General features: G+C 44.0%; 1 protein-coding gene across 3 annotated transcripts in view; it reads left to right on the top strand.

Moving 5' to 3' along the window:
• The window catches only part of LOC138797578 (BTB/POZ domain-containing protein 2-like), a 550,827-nt gene that overhangs the window by 481,318 nt on the left and 50,086 nt on the right, over nt 1-19,423 (top strand). The gene's annotated exons all lie outside the window — the stretch shown is intronic.

Consider the following 19,423-nt stretch of genomic DNA (forward strand, 5'->3'; position numbering starts at 1 on the left):
CAAGTGGAGAGGGTCAATCAGGTTCTTGGCAGTTATCTTCGACATTTCGTCTCCGCTCGCCAGGACAACTGGTCCAGTCTGCTTCCATGGGCAGAATTCTCCTACAACCATCTGGACTCGAGTTCTACAGGCAAGTCACCCTTCTTGTGGTCTATGGACGTCACCCTCGTCCTCCTCTGCCTCTCTCTCCATCTTCTGAGGTCCCAGCCGTGGAGGAGTTGTTATCTGACCTGCAGTCAATCTGGGAACAGGCTCGACAATCTCTACGCAAGGCATCTGACCGCATGAAGGATCAGGCGGATAAGAGAAGAAGACCCGCCACAAATTTTCTCCCAGGTGACAAAGTCTGGCTCTCGGCCAAATATGTCCGACTCAAGATTCCCAGCTACAAGTTGGGTCCTCGATTCCTCGGTCCTTTCTCGGTGCTAAAGCGCCTCAACCCTGTCACCTACAAACTCCGCCTACCCCCCACGATGCGGATTCCGAATGCCTTCCACGTCTCCCTCTTAAAGCCAGTGGTCCTCAACCGGTTCTCCGATAAGTCTTCCTTCTCTGCCCCACAAGCCGTCTCTGACGACGTCTACATTGTCAAAGACATTCTGGCCATGAAAACTGTCAGAGGGAGACGGTTCTTCCTGGTGGACTGGAAGGGATTTGGTCCTGAGGAGAGGTCCTGGGAACCCGAGGCTAACATCCTGGACCAAGATCTCATCAAAAGGTTCCTACAGGCTAGAAAGAGGGGGAGGCCAAAGGGGGGGGGTACTGTCACGGCCGCGGCGGCGTCCCGTGCTCCGGGCCGCCGCCGCGACCTCCCTCTGAGCCATGCAGCAGCCGGTGTCCATAGGCAGGGACCCGGCGCTGCTGCTTCTTCAGCCCCGGCGGGCGCCTCACCTCTCCACGCTCCCGTCCGTCGCTGTGCCGGCCGGCGCGCGCGTCCCCGCCTCCTAGGGCGCGCGCGCGCCGGCTGTCCCAGGTTTAAAGGGGCAGTGCGCTCCTAATTGGTCCATGCACACAATCACTCCCTATAAGTTCCAGCCCTGCCCCACTACAGGTGTTGGAGCCTCTACATGCTTCCCATAGCGTTTGGCCCAGCTCCCTGTTGTTCCTGATTCCTAGTCCTTGTTCCTGATTCCTAGTCCTTGTTCCTGATTCCTAGTCCTTGTTCCTGATTCCTGTCCGATACCTGGCCCCCAGTCCCAGTTCCTGGTCCCTGCTCTCCTGTGTTCAGCCAGTTGCCTGCGGTTACGCATATTAACCTCTGCCAGCACCATCTTACGTCTGCTGCTCCTGCTACACCTCGTCTGCCGTCACTAGCAACCAAGCCAGGGGTAGCGACCTGGGGGTCGTCTGCCGCAGCAAGTCCATCCCGCCTTGCGGCGGGCTCTGGTGAAAACCAGCGGCCCCTTAGACTCCGCTCCCTGGTGAGGTTAGTGCCATCGCTGGTGACGGTCCAGTGGATCCACTACTCCAGGTGTTACACATATGGGGTACCGTTCTACTCAGGAGACCCTGCGTTACAGATTTTGGGGTGAATTTTCTCTCCTGTTCCTCGTGAAATTGAGAAATTTCCAACTAAAGGAACATATTATTGGAAAAATTCGAGTTTTTCATTTTTACTGTCTACTTTTGAATACTTTCCTCTAATACCTGTGGGGTCAAAATGCTCACCACACACCAAGATGAATTCTTTGAGGGGTGCACTTTCCAAAATGGGGTGACTTATGGCGAGATTTTACTCTGCTGACACTACAAGGGCTCTGCAAACCCACCTGGCGCTCAGAAACTTCTTCAGCAAAATCTGCATTGAAAAAGCTAATTGGCGCTTCTTCCCTTCTGAGCCCTGATGTGTGCCCATACAGTGGTTTATACCGACAAATGAGGTACCTTTTTACTCAGGAGAACCTGCGTTACAAATTTTGGGGTACTTTTTTTCTCTTGTTCCTCGGGAAATTGAGAAATTTTAAACTAAACGAACATATTATTGGGAAAATTAGAGTTTTTCATTTTTACTGTCTACTTTTGAATACTTTCCTCTAATACCTGTGGGGTCAAAATGCTCACCACACCCCAAAATGAATTCTTTGAGGGGTGCACTTTCCAAAATGGGGTGACTTATGGCGAGATTTTACTCCGCTGGCACTACAGGGGCACTGCAAACACACCTGGCGCTCAGAAACTTCTTCAGCAAAATCTGCATTGAAAAAGCTAATTGGCGCTCCTTTCCTTCTGAGCCCCGCTGTGTGCCCATGCAGTGGTTTATGCTCACATATGAGGTACCGTTGTACTCATGAGAACCTGCGTTACAAATTTTGGGGTACTTTTTTTCTCTTTTTCCTCGTGAAATTGAAAAATTTCAAACTAAAGGAACATATTATTGGAAAAAATTTGAGTTTTTCATTTTTACTGTCTAATTTTGAATACTTTCCTCTAACACCTGTGGGGTCAAATTGCTCATCCTACCCCAAGATGAATTCTTTGAGGGGTGTACTTTCCAAAATGGGGTGACTTATGGTTTTTTTTTCTCTCTGCTGACACTACAGGGGCACTGCAAATGCACCTGGCGCTCGGAAACTTCTTCAGCAAAATCTGCAATGGAAAAGCTAATTGGCGCTCCTTCCCTTCTGAGCCCTGCTGTGTGCCCATGCGTGGTTACGCCCACATATGGGGTACCGTAGTACTCAAGAGAACATGTGTTACAAATTTTGGGGTGCTTTTTCTCTCATGTTCCTTTTGAAAATGAGAAACTTTAATCTAAACGTATATATTATTGGAAAATTTAAATTTTTCATTTTTTTACAGCCTAATGGTGAATACTTTCCTCCAGCCCCTGTAGGGTTAAAATGCTCATTATACCCCTAGATTAATTCTTTAAGGTGTCTAGTTTCCAAAATGGGGTCACTTATGGGGGTTTACAGTATACAAACCTCCTAAATCAACTTAAAATAAGAACTGGTCCCTAAAAAAATCAGTTTTGGAAACTTTCACGAAAATGTGGTAATTTGCTGATACATTTCTAACCCCCGTAACACCCTAAAAAAGTAAAATATGTTTATGAAATGAAGCCAGAATAAAGAGGACATATCGGTAATGTGACTTAGTAACTAATTTATGTAATACAACTTTCTTTTTTTAGAAGCAGAGAATTTCAAAGTTCATAAAATGCTAATTTTTTCAATTTTTCATGATATTTTGATGTTTTTCACAAAAAACACACAAAGTAGTGACCAAATTTTGCCACTAATATAAAGTGCCATATGTGACGAAAAAACAATCTCAGAATCGCTAGCATACGTTAAAGCATCACTGAGCTATAAGCGCATAAAGTGAGACAGGTCAGATTTTGAAAAATGAGCCTGGTCTTTTAGGTGCAAATAGGCTTGGTCTTGAAGGGGTTAAGAAACTTTGTAATTGGGTTAGCTGAAAAATGCATTTTTATCATGAAAAAGCAGTTTGAATCTCTCCCCCCTGTCTTCATAGTTGTCTATGAAGAGAGAAAGGCTGTAGGGAGATGAGGCACCACAACAGGACAACAAAGAGTTAATTTACAGCTACATCACCGAGTATCTCCTCTCAAGTCAGCAATGACCTCTCTGACCTCTGAATACCGGATTTCTTGCAGCTCCCCACTGTGTAATCCTTTGTACTCTGCTCTCTGCTGCCGAATAATCTCCCTACTTCCTCCTCCCCCCTTCCCTCCTAATAGAACAGACAGGGGTATGTCTGATGCAACAAAACACAATTTCCTGATAATTTGCAGTGAATGGAAAAGAGGAGGGAGCGGGTGACCTGGGAAAAGTCTTTTTGAATGCAAATAATGCCATATTTACCTAATAAAGCCAATTACAAAGTTTCTTAAAATCACCTGTACTATTGATTTCTGCAAAAAAAAATTAAAAATACGACAGTGACTCTTTACGCCCAAGAAAAAGAAAGTGTTACATGAAAATATTAAAGTGTTACTGTTATAACTTTCAAAATGTAAATCAACAGTACATGTAACATAGTTGCTAAGGTTGAAAGAAGACAAGAGTCCATCAGGTTCCACCTAGTGAAACCCTAATGTGTTGATCAATGGGAAGGCAAAAACCCCTATGAGGCAGATCACACAGAAAAAAAAAATCCTTTCCAACTCCATGGAAATCAGAATAATTCCCTTGATAAACTTATCACCAGAGATCTAATCCCCATAACTTTTAATATTAAGTTTTTCAAGAAAAGCATTCTGGCCTGCCTTATTTAATGAATTAGTCATAACAACATCATGTGGCAGAGAGTTACATAGTCTCACTGCTCTTACAGTAAAGATTCCATGTTTGTGCTGATGGATAAAGCTTCTTTCCTCAAGACATAGAGGAAGCCCCCTTGTCATGGTTACAGACCTATGAGTAAAAAGAATCTGTACTGATCTCTGTACTGTCCATTCATATATTTTTACATTGTGATCAAATAACCCCTAAAATGTCTTTTTTTCTAGACTAAATAACCCCAAGCTTAATAATCTGTCTTGGTACTGTAACCCACCCTTTCCCTTAATGACCTTTGTCACCCTCTTCTGCACCCGCTCCAGTTCAGCTGTATCCTTCTTATATACCGGTGCCCAAAACTACACAGTGTTCCATGTGTGGTCTTACCAGTGATTTATAAAGAGGCAAAACTATGTTCTCATCTATGCCTCTTTTGATGCATCCTGTTATTGTATTATTCTTGGCAGCTGCTGCCTGGCACTGATCACTTAAGTTGAGTTTACTGTCCACCAATACCCCCAGGTCCTTTTCAGAAGCAGTTATACCCAGTGTTTTATTATTTAGCACATAACTGTACTTATTTCTATGGCCCAAATGCATTACTTTACATGTATCCACATTAAACTTCATATGCCATTTATCTGGCCAAGCTTCCAGCTTCTTCAAATCCCTCTGTAATATAATATTATCCTCCTCTGTGGTAATTACCCAGTTTAGTATCACCTGCAAAAATGGAGTTTCTTCTCTGTAACCCCTCTACAAGGTCATTAATAGAAATATTAAAAAGAAGTGGACCCAACACTGACCCCTGTGGTACCCCACTAGTAACTAAAACCCAATCTGAATATGTTCTGTTTTTTTTTTTTTTATCACGCAACCAGTTACTTAACAATTTGCATATGTTTTCCCCTAGTCCCAGCATCCTAATTTTATAGACCAACCTTTCATGGGGCACAGTATCAAATGCCTTTTGAAGAGTCCAGATACACAATAACCACAGCCTCCCCCAGTTCCAGTCTATAACTAACCTTGTCATAGAAGCTGATCAGATTAGTCTGACAGAACAGATTCCTCATAAACCCATGCTGATGCTGCGTTTAGACTCAAAATGATGGATGTAATTTTAAATGGAGCTTAAAAAACGTTGTGTGAACATAGCCTTTAGTAGATTGGCCTTTTCCTCACCCCCCTCCACCACTACATCCAGGTTATTTTTGAGGGGACCAACATTTTCAGTTTTACGTCCCTTATTATTTAAATACATGAAGAACATTTTGGGATTTCTACTTTACTTTTGGGATTTTTACTTTCTGTGGCAATTCTTCCTTCTGTAGCAATTTTTTCTTTTTGTATTTGTTTTTTACACAGTCTATTTTTCTGCCTATAGTTGCTCGATGCTATTGGTTTTCTCCTATTTCTACTATGTTTATTCCCACATGGTATATGTCGTTCACAATATCCAACCCGGATTCTCTTAAATATGCCCCATTTCTCTTGTGTACTTTTATTTCCTAGGGCACTGTCCCAGTCTGTGCCACCAAGGTCCTCTCGTAGTCTTTGGAAATTAGCCTTCCTGAAATTTAATGTTTTTGTAGCCGGCCTACTAAGCATTTTGTAGAAGGATAAATGAAAACTGTGTTGTAGTCACTATTACCTACAGTATGTGACCCCCCCCCACCTCTATTTTTAAAATTCTGTCTGGCCTATAGGTTAAAAGCAGGTCCAGCAGTGCCCCTCTCTTGTTGGTTCCTGTACTAGTTGGGAAAGGTAATTATCTTTTACTATTTCCAAAAACCCACTTCCTTTGCTGCTTTCCATTTTATATTTGGATAGTTAAAGTCCCCCATAATGATGACTTTACTCTGCTTCACTGCCTTATCTATTTGTCTTATAAAGAGATTTTCTGCTTCTTTCCCTATACTTGGAGATTTATAACTCACTCCTTTAAGAATTTTATTATTTTTCATCCCTCCTCTTATTTCCACCCAAAAAGACTCAACATTATCATCACATATCTTTCAAGTAAGGATTTTCTTTTTATCCGCCTTTTTCCCCAAATGACTATCCCTGTCCAAATGAAGTAAGCTGAGCGCTGGCAAAGAGGACATGACACCAGGCAAAAATACGGTATAACCTTCTCTTAGCTGAGTTAGGAGTACACACTCCCGCTTTATTTGGTTTCACATGAAATAAATAAGCTTTCATTACAGGTGGGGTTTCAAGTCACACCAGATTAAGATGGGTTTCCCCTTGTGGGTAACCCCACTTTGAAGCCATTAACAAAAGCAGGTCACCTTTATTGCTAGGTTAAAAGGCTAACAATCTGTTCCACTTTGTGTGTGTGTGTGTGTGTGTGTGTGTGTGTGTGTGTGTGTGTGTGTGTGTGTGTGTGTGTGTGTGTGTGGACAGCCCATCTCTAGCATATAGGCTACATCTTAAGGGGCTTATACAAATGAAAGTCCAATTCTAAAATGTCTAATATGGAAGGTATGGGGGTGGCCGCACATCTTCTTTGTTCATTGGCTTCTTTGGAATCATCTGAGACTGGAAAATTGGCATACATAGTTGGAGTTCCCTCTTCAACATCTGGATGTTCCTCAAAGACGCATTGTTCTTTCTTCTGGAAAAATATCTTTAAGCATGAAGTTAGTTTCAACCCCTGATTTACCACCAGCCTTATGATAAAGCGTTGATAGAGAAGTTAGTGAGATTTGGGCTTATTATCTGGTTAGTTTTATTGGTTGGCTCATGGATATATATCAGAGGGTTGTTGTGCCTGGAAATGTCTGTAACATGGAGAATGATTTAGCTTTACTAGATAAGTGTCCAAAAGTAAAGTGTCTGAAAAGTAAAGGATTTGGGGGTAGTGATCTCTGACAGCCTTAGAATGGGTCATTGTTGTAACCAGGTGGTAGAAAAAGCTAATCTTTTGTATAACCAGTAGAAAGAGGGCACAACAGATAAATGCAATAAAATCTCTACAATGTAACCAATCAGTGAAGATTCATAATCTTTACTACGTGATTCTCAGAATTTTCACTTCTTTTTAATATTTTTCCTTTATTTTGTACCTAGAAAATATCTTTATGATCAGATCACACAGGTCTAATCACTGGTCACATCTCTTACTTTAAATATTCATATACCATATTACGCTTACTCATAACAGAAATTAACAGTTCAATTAATACTGATATGTTTGGCATCTTACTGAATTGTCTCTTGTTTCACTGAGATCCTCACATATTATACATAAAAAAACCAACATAGAAATAAATTTAAAGTATAAACTATACATCATATATCAAGTGATCCTTTTTTTCACGGTTAGTAGCATTGGTATGGATCAGATTTCTAAACCTGTCTTTTGCCTGATAAAGCCGCTCAGACTCCTGGCCACAGTTATTCTTCTTTTAAGGCCACTAGTATCACCTCAGACATTTGTTCTCTCCCATAGCTTTGGCTAATCTGTAAAGAAGACATCAATACAGACACATAATTCTTTTTTGTAATGGTTAGTAACATTGGTTTGGATCAGTAAACCTTAACCCTTTCCCGCATATGGACGTACCGGCACGTCCAAATCTGCATACAGTTCCTGCAGATGGACGTGCCGGAACGTCCACGGGATGACAGGGGCGCAGGAGCTGCACTCCTGTCATCCTCCGCGGGGCCCGGCTGTCAGTGATAGCCGGGCACCCGCCGCAACTGCTGAGATCCGTGCCGTGCCCGGATCCTGGCAGTTAACCCCTTAGTGGCCGCCGATACGGCGGTCACTAACGGGCCGGCGCTGTACTACATTTCATCTCCCCCCACCGTGAATCCACGGCGGGGGGAGATGAAATAAGTCAATCAGACCCCAGATCAGCCCCCCTAGTGGGCTGGTCACTAACCCTCTCCCTCCCCGCGGCGGCCATCAGATCCAAGATGGCCGCCGCAATCACTGTGAACAGACTAATGTCTGTTCACAGTGATCAGAAAATAAAAATGAATGAAAGCCCCATGCTCTCCGCCACCGGAGGTAGCGGAGAGCATGGGGCAGTCATCGGGACCCCCCCTGTGGGGTCCCGGTACAAGCGATCAGCGGTATATACTATATACCGCTGATCGCTTGTGCCATGTGGAACCCGGCACTTTTTATCCCCTGTCACCATCAATGATTGGTGACAGTGGATAAAAAGTGTCACCGTGCCCCCCCCCAAGTCGCCCCCCACCCCCCCTGTCACCCTCGTCCCCCAGTCACCCCCCCCCTTCCCCATATACTCACCTGCTCCTGGAGCTCCTTCCTCCTCGACGTCCAGGCTGGTTATGAAGTGCGCATGCGCTCCACAACCAGCCAACTCTGAAAATTTAAAGTGACAGAGACCAATTTGGTCTCTGTCACTGAACTATGATTACTGTGATAGAAAATATCACAGTAATCATAGTAATACAGTGAAAATGAATGTATAAAATACAAAAAGTGACAAACATACAAAAAAATAAAACACACACTTTTTATTATAGTAATAATTGCAGTTTACTCCCAAATTACCCTTAACCCCCCCCCCCCAGATTACCCGTAACCGCCCCAGGTTGTCCGTAATCACGCCAGATTGCATGTAACCCCCCAGATTACACGTAACCACCGCATGTTGCCCGTAACCACCGCACGTTGCCCGTAACTACCGCACGTTGCCAGTGACCCCCTCCAGATTGTCCATAATCACCCCAAATTACATGTACCCACCCCAGATTACCTATAAACACTTCAGTTTATCCATAACAATGCCAGATTGTCTGTAACCCCCCCCCCCCCAGGTTTCCCGTGACCACCCCAGGTTGCCGTAATCATGCCAGATTACATGTAACCCCCCCAGATTGCACGCAACCACAGCAGGTTGCCTCTGAACACCGCAGGATGCCTCTGACCACCGCACGTTGCCACTGACCACCGCACGTTGCCACTGACCACTTCACCTTGCCTCTAACCACCCCAAATTGCCAATGACCGCCTCCAGATTGCCCGTAACCACGCCAGAGTACAGGTACCCACCTCAGATTACCTATGAGCACTTCAGTTTATCCGTTGCCTGTAACCACCCCAGGTTGCCTGTAACCACCCCAGGTTGCCTGTCACCACCCCAGGTTGCCTGTAACCACAGCAGGTTGTCCGTATCCATGTCACGTTGCCCGTAACCACCCCAGGTTGCCCGTAACAACCCCAGGTTGCCTGTAACCACCCCAGGTTGCCGCGACCACCCCATGTTGACCGTATCCACCTCATGTTGACCGTATCCACCCCAGATTGCCCGTTACCACCCCAGGTTGTTTGTAACCACAGCAGGTTGTCCGTATCCACCCCACATTGCCTGTAACCACCCCAGGTTGCCCGTGACCACCCCATGTTGACCGTATCCACCCCAGATTACCCATAACCACCCCAGGTTGTCTGTAACCACAGCAGGTTGTCCGTATCCACCCCACGTTGCCTGTAACCACCCCAGGTTGCCTGTGACCACCGCATGTTCACCGTATCCACCCCAGATTACCCGTAACCACCCCAGGTTGCTTGTAACCACCCCAGGTTGCCTGTGACCACCCCATGTTCACCGTATCCACCCCAGACTACCAGTAACCACCCCAGGTTGTCCGTATCCACCCCAGATTACCCATAAGCACCCCAGGTTGCCCGTAACCACCCCCAGATTACCTGGAACCACCCCAGACTGTCCGTAACCACCCCACGTTACCTGTAATCTCATTTTTTTTATTGTATTTTAGTAACTGCACTATTCTAATAACTGTTACTAGCTGCGGTTTTGCTCCAGCAAATTGGCGCTCCTTCCCTTCTGAGCCCTGCTGTGTGCCCATACAGTGGTTTACGCCCACATATGGGGTATCGTTGTACTCAGGAGAACCTGCTTTACAGATTTTGTGGTATGTTTTTTCTCCTGTTTCTTGTGAAATTTCGAAATTTTAAACTAAATGAACATATTATTGGAAAAATTCGAGTTTTTCATTTTTACTAGCCAATTTTGAATACTTTCCTCCAATACCTGTTGGGTCAAAATTCTCACCACACACCAAGATAAATTCTTTAAGGGGTGCACTTTCCAAAATGGGGTGACTTATGGGGTGGGTTCACTCCACTGGCACTACAGGGGCTCTGCAAACGCACTTGGTGCTCAGAAACTTCTTCAGAAAAATCTGCACTGAAAATGCTAATTGGCGCTCCTTCCGTTCTGAGCCCTGCTGTGTGCCCATACAGTGGTTTATGCCCACATATGGGGTACCGTTCTACTCAGGAGAACCTGCGTTACAGATTTTGCGGTGAACTTTCTCTCCTGTTCCTCAAGAAATTTAGAAATTTCAAACTAAAGGAACACATTATTGGAAAAATTCGCGTTTTTCATTTTTACTGTCTACTTTTGAATACTTTCCTCTAATACCTGTGGGGTCAAAATGGTCACCACACCCCAAGATGAATTCTCTAAGGGGTGCACTTTCTAAAATGGGGTGACTTATGGGGAGATTTTACTTCGCTGGCACTACAGGGGAACTGCAAATGCACCTGGCGCTCAGAAACTTCTTCAGCAAAATCTGCATTGAAAATGCTAATTGGCGCTCCCTTTCTTCTGAGCCCCGCTGTGTGCCCATACAGTGGTTTACGCCCACATATGGGGTACCGTTGTACTCAAGAGAATCTGCCTTTTAAATTTTGGGGTAATTTTTTTCTCTTGTTCCTCGTGAAATTGAGAAATTTCAAACTAAACGAACATATTATTGGAAAAATTTGAGTTTTTCATTTTTACGGTCTAATTTTGAATACTTTCCTCTAATACCTGTGGGGTCAAAATGCTCACCACACACCAAGATGAATTCTCTGAGGGGTGCACTTTCCAAAATGGGGTGACTTATGGCGGGATTTTACTCCGCTGGCACTACAGGGGCACTGCAAACGCACCTGGCGCTCAGAAACTTCTTCAGCAAAATCTGCATTGGAAAAGCTAATTGGCGCTCCCTTCCTTCTGAGCCCCGCTGTGTGCCCATACAGTGGTTTACGCCCACATATGGGGTACCGTTGTACTCATGAGAACCTGTGTTACAAATTTTGGGGTGCTTTTTCTCTCATGTTCCTTTTGAAAATTAGAAACTTTACTCTAAACGTATATATTATTGGAAAATTTTAATTTTCCATTTTTTTACGGCCTAATAGTGAATACTTTGCTCCAGCCCCTGTAGGGTTAAAATGCTCATTATACCCCTAGATTAATTCTTTAAGGTGTGAAGTTTCCAAAATGGGGTCACTTATTGGGGTTTCCAGTATACAAGCCTCCTAAATCAACTTAAGAAAAGAACTGGTCCCTAAAAAAAATCAGTTTTGGAAACTTTCACGAAAATGTGGTAATTTGCTGATAAATTTCTAAGCCCCGTAACACCCTAAAAAATTAAAATATGTTTATGAAATGAAGCCAGAATAAAGAGGACATATCGGTAATGTGACTTAGTAACTAATTTATGTGCTACGACTTTCTTTTTTTAGAAGCAGAGAATTTCAAAGTTCATAAAATGCAAATTTTTTAAATTTTTCATGATATTTTGATGTTTTTCACAAAAAACACACAAAGTAGTGACCAAATTTTGCCACTAATATAAAGTGCCATATGTGACAAAAAAATAATCTCAGAATCGCTCGCATATGTTAAAGCATCACTGAGCTATGAGCGCATAAAGTGAGACAGGTCAGATTTTGAAAAATGAGCCTGGTCATTAAGGCCCAAATAGGCTTAGTCTTGAAGGGGTTAAACCTATCTTTTGACTGACAGGCCTCTTTACAGACGCTTGGACTCTTGGCCTTATATATATCTTCTTTTAACGCCTCTAGTATGACCTCAGACATTGGCTTTGTTCTCTCACATAGCTTTGGCTGACCTGTAAAGAAGACATCAATACAGACAAGGACATACCTATATAGACCACCTGTGGCAGGTGGATGAAGTCCACTTACATTCCCTGAAACAGGAAAGATGATCAAAGACTATGCAGACAGGCACTTTACTTTTGTTACTTACAGTAGGTTATGACAGGTTTAGATAGTACAATTCTACCCGATCCTTCTTTGCTATATTTCTTGACCCCTGGGCCGCCCAATGTGAAGCTACTACACCACTTTACACATGGCTTCCTTTGGCGGGTTTTGTCCGATAACTCACTGTGAGATACAAGGCAGCTGGCACACCCTGTACCTCTTCTCCATCCGCTGGTCTCTCAGCTTGTCACTGCTTGTCTCTGGAAAAGACTTAAAAACAAACAGATCCACATCTCCCCATCCACCTGTACACTATGTATGGTTACCTCATTAAGAGTCCCCATTCCCTTGTACACTTTGAACGGTTACCTTGGGAAGAGATCGGAAACTGCAGCAATAGCAGCTTCATCCACCATCCGTCTCTGAAGTTGACTGTGTAAACCTGAATGTTGTGTCAGCCACCCTCTATGGCAGCTCTTCTTTGAACAGTTTTTACTCATTGGTTTGCCCAAGGACCCAACAAAATCTCTAATTTGCAAATCAACCCATAATGGTGGGATTTATATAGACCTCTGCACAGTTACCTTCAACCATCTTACATGTCTCAGTGATTGTCTTCACACCTCAGACAGGGTGGTTGCTTTTAGTCACCATATATCCTTGTGTCTTGTGTCATCCATCTTTGTAAGATCTGGGATTATGTACAATGAAAACTTTTAAACTTTCATTAATATTTAGCCTTTCAAGTACATTTTCATCTTTCACAATAAAGTAACAAAAACACAATAAACATCACAATTAACATATTTAGTCAACAATAAAGTCTGTGCAGTGTTTCAAACTCATTAATTACCTTCTCTTCCCCCTTTTTAAGCTTGGCCTATAGGTATACAATAACATAGCCAAGTATAAAATTATACACCTCTAGTAACACCATTGGAAAACCGTTATAAATTCACTTCATGATATGAAGGTGTTTTAGGTAGTCAGTCATCTTTCCCCAGTGCAGTATCCTTGAAGTTACAGAAGATACCAGTGCTGCCCTCTTATCACACACCAGACTGTAAACTGTGCAGCATGAATGCCCCCTCTCTCTCCCTAACAACTCACAAAAATAAGAGTGAAGGCTTCATAGAAGACCTTGTGTAATTCAAATACCAAACACTGGGACTCATACATAAAGAGAATTTGCTTACGATATATTGGGATATATATCTAAAAAGACTTTACACAGAAGTGTGTAAGTTACAGTAATAAGTTACTCAGGACACAAAGTGCACAAAATTCTGCGTTCAATCTTTACCCATTATCACTTTTCTCTTGACATTCATAGTAAAACTTGCTATTTCTCTCTGACTCCTCCTAACACTTCCGTGTGACACTCTTAATCACGGTCCTGCCTTGTCTTTTTTTTATTTTTTTTTTTTATACTTCAAATACAAAACATTTATATGTCCATTTCCAATTAACATAAAAGTATCCGACTAAATTTACTCATAGAAAATCTAGAAGAAACAATTCCAATACCCGTATAATCATTTTCAGATAAAGTTACAGGCAGAAAAAGCCCATATTCATAACCTGGAGGGCTGTCGGCCTAGTTAATCGGCAGAAAGCAGACATATTCATATTACCAACATACTCTTTCACCCATAACCAGCACCCCGACAACCCCCCTAATACAGCTGTCACTGGAGAATGTGAAATAATCTCAAGAACGTAAAATTTTGTCTAAAAAAAATGGTAAATACACTCCAAATGCCTACTTAGAACACAGCAACCCCCAAACATATGACCTAAATCCGCGTATTCCCCATTATATCTTGGGCAAGAAGAGTAATTACTTCCTCCCATATGGAAAAGCAGCAATGGGGAATAGTAGGATCTGTAAATTATTTTAAACTGAACCAACCTATGCCCCTCCTTCTGCACATTGCTCATCATATTACACCAGACGTCCTTACTCAGTGGACCTACCTCCTTCTCCCATCTGGATCGACAGGCAGACCTGTGCCCGTGCTCTACCTTTAAAGTTATATACCTATAAGATAAGCTTTTCTTTTTTGTGGATCCCATACCTTGCAACATTACTAATATCTCACTCTTGGTGGGCCTAAAAAATTCTTTATTAAACGTACAACTAACCGCATGGGCAAGCTGTAGATAGAAAAACATGTGTTTCCCATTAAGTGCAAAATCACTACTGAGATCTTCAAAGTGCCTGGTTTCCCCGTTATAAAATAGCTGAGACAGATACAAAAGCCTTCTATTAATCCAGAATAGCTTATTGTGAATTTTCCCAAATTCTGGGAGGTTTACATTCCCCCAGATTGGGGTGCAACTCAAATACCCCTTATCTGATCCTAATTTTCTTACCTCTTTCCATACCCTATATACTAAGTGACATAGTGTAAAGTCAGTTCGCACTGATCTAATATTACCTGACTCCAATAATCCAAACAAATCTTCAAATTTAAAGTGTCGAACCCAGTGATGAAAGAAGGGGTCATCTCCACCCTGTGTAATACTTGCTAGCTGACATGCTAAAAAGTACCTCCTAATATCGGGTAAAGAATATCCTCCCACCTCTTTGTGGGCACTAAATACTGAATATTTCAACTGGACCCGTTTCCTTCCCCAAATAAGGCAACCAAGCATAATTTCTATTTTTTTAATCCACCTATCACCTATCCAGATAGGAGAAGAGCAAAAGTTAAAATAAAAGCTGAGGGAGGACCACCATTCTAATTATAGCAATCCGATCGGCCATGGTAATTGGGAGTCTTCTCCAAATGACTATACGTCTATTCAGTCTGTGCATAAGGGGGTTTAGCGGCCATATAAAAACTTCCTTTGGCGGTAACCTTGATTCCCAAATAATCAAGAGAATCAGACTTCTTCAAGATACATAGTCCTCCAATAGGGCTACTAATGTCCTCATCAATAGGAAGAAGACATGATTTACCTCAATTCACCTCAAAACCCAAAAAGGCTTAGAACCTTTCCAATGAAGTAATTATACCAGGGATAGTATTAACAGGATCTACCGCAAATAATAGCAAATCGTCTGTGTATAGTAAAATTTTACATTCGGATCCCTCCAGCCCAAAACCTCTGAAATCTTAATGCTGCTAAACCCATGCAACCAGAGGTTCAATGTAAATTGCAAATAATAAGGGAGAGAGGGGGCACCCTTGACGGGTTCCTCTACCCAAAGGAAAAGGTGCAGACACGGACCAGTTAATAGACAATCTTGCCAGGGAGGAATCATATAACGTAGTAATCCAACCCACAAGCCGCTGACCTTGTCCCATCCTATCTAAGGTAGCTCAAAGGAATTCCCACTCCACCCTGTTGAACGCTTTGGTGGCGTCCAAAGACAGGAAGGAGCGGGAATCCGGGACCCCATGTTGGATATTAGTAAACACTCTCAAAACATTGTCACGTACAGTGCAGCCCGGGATGAAACCCCCTTGCTCAGGACCAATTAGGGTCCGAATGACTCTGGACAATTTTATAGCAATGATTCTAGCAAATAACTTAGCATCCATGTTCAGTAATGAAATGGGGCAGAAGATTCTTTATCTTATGGGCTAATAAAGATTATCTGTGCTTCCTCCTGAAGAGAGAGCTATTGATTTAACAGAATTTAAAAATTCATCAATCTCATTCTCCCCAGCCGAACTTCCGGAACTACACAGTAAAGTAAAATAATTCAAAACCTTTTCTATTTCTCCTCTACCTGTCACATCCCTCTTAATTACTGGTTATTTTTTGCCTATTTCTCTGGTCCTTAAGAATATTAGCCAGTAGTTTATTTGGTTCCTCCTTCGTCATACCTCCTTCTACATACTTCTTCTGGCCCTGAAATTTTTTTTATGTTGCACCTTTTCCTCCATGAATCGCGAATAATTCTCCTGGGCAGACAGCTACCCCAGCCTGCTGTTGGGCTTAATTATTATTTTTTTTAAAGATTTTATTTAAACTTTTGCATTGAGAATATACACACATACAAAAAACAAACAAAAAAACATAATCGGGCACAGTCCGCCCTATATATACTTTGGAGGTGTACACCATCAGGGAACAACATAACATGAGGATGGTCATAATACTGGATAACCCAACACAGAGGGCAACAGCAGGTATGTATCACCCGAGGATTACCCACCGCACGAACGCGCGGCTATTTAGCTGGAAGCGGACAGAACATGTAGACCACACATACATTCACAAACACTCACACATAAACACAGCGCCCCCCCCTCCATGGACCACGAATAAGCTCAATCGTCCACCATCACATCAAGCATGAGCCAGTGTATCCAGATTTTCTTGAATTTCCTAGGGCATTTACGGTGCTCATAGAGGGCCTCATACAGTGGGACGTATTTGTTAACCAGCTGTTTCCAGCAGGACAGGGAAGGAATGTTGGTGCACTTCCACTCCATCGCTATAACTTTCTTAGCACAAAAGAGAAGGAAACGTATGAACACCCTGTAATATTTGTTTTGCGTAATCTCATTAATAATACCAAGCAGACAGACCGTAGGAGTGCAAACAAATGGAAAAACAAAGTGGTCGGACAGGAATTGCAGAACCGAGCGCCAAAAGGCCTGTATTTTAGGACATGACCATACTGCATGCAGAAAGGTACCAACATCTGCCTGGCATTTAAAACAAGTATCCAAGGCAGATACCCCCATCCTCCTGAGCCTCACCTGGGTATAATATGTTCTCATCAGGAAGCAAAATTTAATCAATCGGTCCCGAGTGCTGACTACCGTAGGATAATAAGTGTTCACCACTTCTTTCCACTGCCGATCACTCAGGGAAGGAACATCCACCGCCCATCTCTCATATGCCTTCTGGAATGGAGAAGTGTCTTCCCGACACAACAGTAAGTAACTGTGCGTTAGAGGTTTGTCAAGATCTGTTGAACGCAGCAGCTCCTCGGCCGGTGTGAACTCCAGGGGGACCGTGAGGCTGCCAAACTGAGTCCGGACAGCGTGCCGTAGTTGTAGGTAATGAAAAAAAGGTGAACGAGGCACCCCATACAGCTCACACACAGCAGAGAAGGAGTGGAATACGTTTTCCGAAGAAAAAAGATGGGACAGGTAACGGACCCCGTGTTTACCCCACAGGGAAGCTCCTGGAAGGCCAATGAGCTCTGGCAGATGAGGATTCAGCCACAGGGGGGTTCGGGGAGAAAAGGAGGTTGGGGACACTTGTTTTTGTACCAACGACCACACCTTCTGCACCGTGGCCAGAGGAGGATGCCAGGACTCAGAGGGGGTATACCTATACAGGGTATTAGTTAAACCTTCATAGGATCCAACCAGCGCCCCAGCCAGTGCCACCGCCGCGTTTCTGAGATCCAGATCCAACCACCAGTTTGCATAGACCAACTGGGAGGCCAAAAAATATTGATACATATTAGGAGCTGCCAAACCCCCCTGATGCTTGGGCGCTAGGAGGTGTGCATAACCAATTCTAGGAGACCTGCCCTGCCAGTAAAAGAATCTCAGAATCCTGTCCAGATCCGCAAAGAACTTTTTAGGGGGGAGAACAGGGGAGGCATGAAACAGTTAAAGGAATTTAGGTAAAAAGATCATTTTAAAGATGTTGATTCTACCCAATAATGACAATGGAAGTGATCCCCATTTTTGCAAGCGGAGGTCGGTTGCTGACAGGAGAGGCGTCAAGTTTAGGGGCATATAGCTGTCTAACGAAGCCGTAACCTCCACACCCAGATAACGGAACTGTCCGGGAGGCTAGCAGGCAGGGGGAGGGAGAGTGCCAGGGGCATCATCACTGATTTAGACCAGTTCACAACTAGACCGGATATACGACCAAAGTCTTGTATGCACGACATCAGGGCTATGAGGGAGGGGCCCACATCCGCCAGGTACACCAGGGTATCATCCGCATATAGCGACACTTTTTCAACGATCGATCCCCTCTGGAGGCCGTGGATGGAGGACGAGGCACGGATGGCCGCCGCCAACGGCTCGATGGCAATGGCAAAGAGCAGGGGCGATAGCGGGCATCCCCGCCGCGTCCCCCGCCCCAGGGAGAAAGAGGCGGAGATGTCCATGTTGGTGCGGATCCTAGCCGTGGGTTCCGCATACAACAAACGGACCCAAGCCAGGAACCTCGGACCAAACCGCATTCTGCCAAGAAGAGACCACAAATACGGCCACTCGACAGAGTCGAATGCCTTGTGTATGTCCAGGCTAAGGACATACCCTGGAGCTACATCTGATGCACTAGCAGCTATATTCATAAATAAGTGGGAGATGTTAACATCAGTGGCTCTTCCCGGCATGAACCCGGTCTGGTCAGGATGGATCACTGAGTGAGCAACTGCATTCACCTGCGTCGCCAGCACCTTAGCCAAGATTTTGACATCTATTGTAAGAAGCGAGATAGGCCTGTATGAGGATGAGGATAGTGGGTCTTTGTCCGGTTTCAAGAGCAGAATGATTAGGGCCTCCCTAAGGGAGCTCGGAAGGCGGCCCACCTCCAAAGAGTCGTTATACATATTAAGGAGATGTGGGCCCACAGCCCCAGCGTTATTTTTGTACCAGTCTATGACTATACCGTCCGTACCAGGTGTTTTCCCCAAGGGCATGGACTTAATTGCCTCTATTATCTCCTCAACCTTAAGGTGGGCATCAAGAGTGTCCGTCTGCGAGGAAGTCAGACATGCTAAGGGAACTTGATCTAAGAAGGCCGCCCTGGCTAAGGAGTCGTCCGGACAATGGGGAGAGTATAGGTCACAATAAAAGGTCCTAAAAACCGAGTTAATCAGAGTGGGGTCGGTCACCATATCCCTGCGGTCGTTAAGAACACCGTGAATGGAAGCCTCCGGGCGCTCTGTTCTCGCCAGGTAGGCCAGCAGCCTACCATTTTTGTCTCCAAACTCAAATATAGCTGCCTCCGTAGCAAAGAGTTTTTTCCTGGTGCGTTCTTTTTGCAGGAACAAAAGATCCCTCTGGGCCCTAGCCCACTCCCTCCTTTTATCCTCCGCCCCAGTGTCAGCCACCACCGGTTCCAGGGATGCTATAAGAGAGGTTAGAGAAGCTTCCCCAGCTCGGAATATAGATTTTTGGGTGGTCACCCCAGTGATGTATGCCCCTCTGATGGTTGCCTTATAGGCATCCCA

The sequence above is a fragment of the Dendropsophus ebraccatus genome, chromosome 7 (assembly GCF_027789765.1).
Source record: "Dendropsophus ebraccatus isolate aDenEbr1 chromosome 7, aDenEbr1.pat, whole genome shotgun sequence".
Lineage (NCBI taxonomy): Eukaryota > Metazoa > Chordata > Amphibia > Anura > Hylidae > Dendropsophus > Dendropsophus ebraccatus.